Raw genomic sequence first — 4,567 nt, forward strand, 5'->3', positions numbered from 1 at the left:
GGCAGCTTCTGAGTAAATAGCAAACAGTAGAACGCTCTCATGCGTGTATTGTAGGGTGGCAGTTCGCACAAAGTATTCCTAAGCTTCTTTTGCGACATCTGGTTGGCTCGCTAATGGACGCCGTTTGTGGGGTGTAGCTGGCTGACTAAGTCCGGCAGGTGATTGTCTGCCCTGCGTGCAGCCACAAACGCACATAGGCTTTGCTGCCGCTGCATTGGCATGGTCCCTTTAGATGCTGTGATGCATATTTGGTAACGTGAGACTGATGCTATGGGCGCATCAAATTAATGATATGCAGCATGTGCAAAAAGAAAAGGACATCCTTCTAGCAGGTGGCTCTGTAAAGATGCTCTCTGTTGGATTTAGCGCCGTTATTCGACTGCTCGAGGTACAGTGCAATTTTTGTAAGTGCAGGAGGTACGCGACTGGTTTCGCACGAAGCAGATGCACGGACGCAACATTTCGTTTGAAATGTATATGCGTTGCACTTGAAGACACGAAAGTGCCTGCCAAAAGTTCTTTAAAATCGTAAGGTATGCATTCACATAGAACACGTCGATGAATAGGCAAAATTGTTGAGTGAAGTGTCGACGCTTGCGTGCGGCATTGGATATCAATCGCATGACTCCAGGACTGAATATATTATTGAACAGAATGCGTGAATTTGCAGTTCAGCCATTTTGTGTGTGTGTTATGAGGCAGTTAACCGGATTACCGGCTCCCACGTGCAAAATAAAATGTGAAGCAAAAGCGCTTCGGGTGCACGGATTCCTGCAGTCCGCGCATTCATATGGAGTGCGTTTGTGCTGCTCACATGCTCAGTTGTTGGCTGGACGCAGAATGACGTGAACGAGCTCCCGGAAGTTGGCGCCTGCCTAGAACGTGGGCTCGTTTGCAGCTCCACTGGAAATTGGCTGCATATCCACCGGCATCTAGTATCTGTCACTGATCAAACCCGTGGTTTTTGAAGCAGCCTCATGTATACGCAAGCCTTTGGCATGGCGTGTTGGATGAAGCGTAGCGCTGGACCTGACTTCTCTTGGTGGCGGTTGGGCATTTGCCGTGCTGTGTGACATGGATGCTTGGCTGCCTGCACTAGGAACAGGCCCTTTGCCTGTGTCCCTTTCGAATATTGTTTTGCCTGGTGCCCCCTTGCATTCGCATCAAGCAAGCCGTGACAAACTTGTTTGTTCAACACGCGATCTGTGCAACTGTTGCTGGAGGCACACGAGCACACTGCCATTTGGATATTTGGAAAGGCATCCGCACGTTTTGGCGAAACGGCTGGCATGCTGAGTGTCAATGAGACGCCTGCCTAGTATTCAACACATATTAGCCCACGAACTGTGCAGCTGACTAGGACTTGCAGAACGTGCGTGGAGCACACTCGCTGAGGCAGGAGGTCGCAACCCAATATACCAGGCGTGGAACCGATGCATATGGACCTTACAATGTTGCACACTTTGTGCAGGTCCTTACTTCTCCGTGCATTGTAGTGCACTGTAGTGTCATCAATCTTGCGAGCGCGCTTGCTTATCGCCTTGCCTTAGATGTATATGCACTCGGTAGGTGCTTGCTGAGTGCAGCTGCTTTATCTGCGGAGGCCGTTTTAGCACAGACAGCAATCGTCTCCGGAACATGGACAGCCCGTGAGCCGGATAGACTCTGGAATGTGCCCTAGCAGTTCTGAGTGTTGAATGAATGTCAGACATTGAAGGCTCGCACAGTATGTTTGGCTCGTAGAGTGACTGCTTACAGAAATGTGTTTTTTAGCATCTTGTACGACGTGTGGTTTGCTTTGGCATCGATGGTCAGCTGATGAGCATGAGGCATGGTGTGCGTTGAGCATCGGTGAGCCACTCTGTCCTGCATGCATTTTTGTGCCCTATGAGCAGAAATAGAGGCACAAGCGTTTGACAGCTGGCGCACAAGCACTGTCACTTGCTTTTGACTGTGAAGCATGTTTGGACATGTAGTATTGATGGTGTAAGGGCATCAGCTCACCGACATGCCGGTTAGGGAAAAACTACAGGCATATTTGTGTGCACGTAGCAGTGCGAAGGCGTCTTGTGTACGTTTTGGTGTAGCGTGATTCGAGTGTTCCTGGCAGGGTTCAGTAATTTTTGGTTTTCCATGCGTGCAGGTAGTACGTCGATTAGCTTTTTATTGAGACAGATGCTTCGACAGAACGCTTGAGTTGCTTGACTGACCTGCATGGAAGTCAGCAACATGCTTGCCTGAAGGCGTTGTGCAACTGTCATAGTCGCAGTTCCAGTGGGCATGCTGGTGTGTTTGGGAGGCGTTTCACCGGACTATCGGGTCCCACGTGCAAAATAAGGTGTGAAGCAAAAACGCTTCGGGTGCACGGATTCCTGCAGTCCGCGCATTCATATGGAGTGCATTTGTGCTGCTCATATGCTCAGTTGTTGGCTGCAAGCAGGATGGCGTGAACGAGCTCCCGGAAGTTGGCGCCAGCCTAGAACGCAGGCTCGTTTGCAGCGCCACTGGAAATTGGCTGCATTTCCACCGGCATCTAGTATCTGTCACTGATCAAACCCGTGGTTTTTGAAGCAGCCTCATGTATACGCAAGCCTTTGGCATGGCGTGTTGGATGAAGCGTAGCGCTGGACCTGACTTCTCTTGGTGGCGGTTGGGCATTTGCCGTGCTGTGTGACATGGATGCTTGGCTGCCTGCACTAGGAACAGGCCCTTTGCCTGTGTCCCTTTCGAATATTGTTTTGGCTGGTGAACGCCATTCAGGGCAAAAACTGTTTGCCTGCCAGTGCCTTGACGTCAAGCCGTGACAAACTTATTTGTTCAACGCGCGATCTGTGCAACTGTTGCTGGAGGCACACGAGCACACTGCCATTTGGACATTTGGAAAGGCATCCGCACGTTCTGGCGAAACGGCTGGCATGCTGAGTGTCAATGAGACGCCTGCCTAGTATTCAACACATATTAGCCCACGAACTGTGCAGCTGACTAGGACTTGCAGAACGTGCGTTGAGCCCACCCGCTGAGGCAGGAGGTCGCAACCCAATATACCAGGCGTGGAACCGATGCATATGGACCTTACAATGTTGCACACTTTGTGCAGGTCCTTACTTCTCCGTGCATTGTAGTGCACTGTAGTGTCATCAATCTTGCGAGCGCGCTTGCTTATCGCCTTGCCTTAGATGTATATGCACTCGGTAGGTGCTTGCTGAGTGCAGCTGCTTTATCTGCGGAGGCCGTTTTAGCACAGACAGCAATTGTCTCCGGAACATGGACGGCCCGTGAGCCGGATAGAGTCTGGAATGTGCCCTAGCAGTTCTGAGTGTTGAATGAATGTCAGACATTGAAGGCTCTCAAAAGTATGTTTGACTCGTAGAGTGACTGCTTACAGAAATGTGTTTTTTAGCATCTTGTACGACGTGTGGTTTGCTTTGGCATCGATGGTCAGGTGGTGAGTGTCAGGCATGGTGTGCGTTGAGCATCGGTGAGTCACTCTGTCCCGCATGCATTTTTGTGCCCTATGAGCAGAAATAGAGGCACAAGCGTTTGACAGCTGGCACACAAACACTGTCGCTTGCTTTTGACTGTGAAGCATGTTTGGACATGTAGTATTGATGGTATAAGGGCATCAGCTCACCGACATGCCGGTTAGGGAAAAACTACAGGCGTATTCGTGTGCACGTAGCAGTGCGAAGGCGTTTTGTGTACGTTTCGGTGTTGCGTGATTCGAGTGTTCCTGGCAGGGTTCAGTAATTTTTGGTTTTCCATGCGTGCAGGTAGTACGTCGATTAGTTTTTCATTGAGACAGATGCTTCGACAGAACGCTTGAGTTGCTTGACTGATCTGCATGGAAGTCAGCAACATGCTTGCCTGAAGGCGTTGTGCAACTATCATAGTCGCAGTTCCAGTGGGCATGCTGGTGTGTTTGGGAGGCGTTTCACCGGACTGTCGACGCCTACGCGCGAAGTAAGATGTGGAGCTCTTGGTGACAGTTATCCTCGCACTCGTTGCGTCCATTTGGAGGATAGCTGCACTGTCCGTGCGAATGCGTACATGCAGACTGGCTGTAAGCGATTGGTGGATAGCTTTTGTATGTCCACTTGGACACTGTTTATAAGAGTGAGAAGCAGGTACTTGTGCTGAATCGCAGACTGATGAGGTTTGCCCTGACCATGGTTTGTGCCGGAGCGGCATGCACGGGTGACTCTTATCTTGACACGCTATATGCAGCTCTGCTTTGGAGAGACATCACGCGGTACCTGCACTCTTTTATTACTGGAAGTGTGCAGCGGTAGCAGGCTGCGCGCAACCGTGTCAGTCAGACACTATCTTGGTCTAGACGCGAGTGACCATGGCGAAGACGTCTGCTTGCTAATGCATTGGCGTCACGCCGGCACGGCGGCTGTGCGGGGCTCTTGAATTTTGCTTAGGCGCAAGAGCGCACTGAGAGTTTGACTTTGGGAAAGTCGTGGTCACGTTTTGATGGTGCCTTTAAATTACTTGGCATGAACCGTGCGGGCTGCTGATGTGTCAGTACGAGCTGGTGTGCAAACGATGCAGCCGACCAAGGCTT

Source organism: Eimeria tenella, genomic scaffold (assembly GCF_000499545.2).
Source record: "Eimeria tenella Houghton genomic scaffold, Eth_scaff48, whole genome shotgun sequence".
Lineage (NCBI taxonomy): Eukaryota > Apicomplexa > Conoidasida > Eucoccidiorida > Eimeriidae > Eimeria > Eimeria tenella.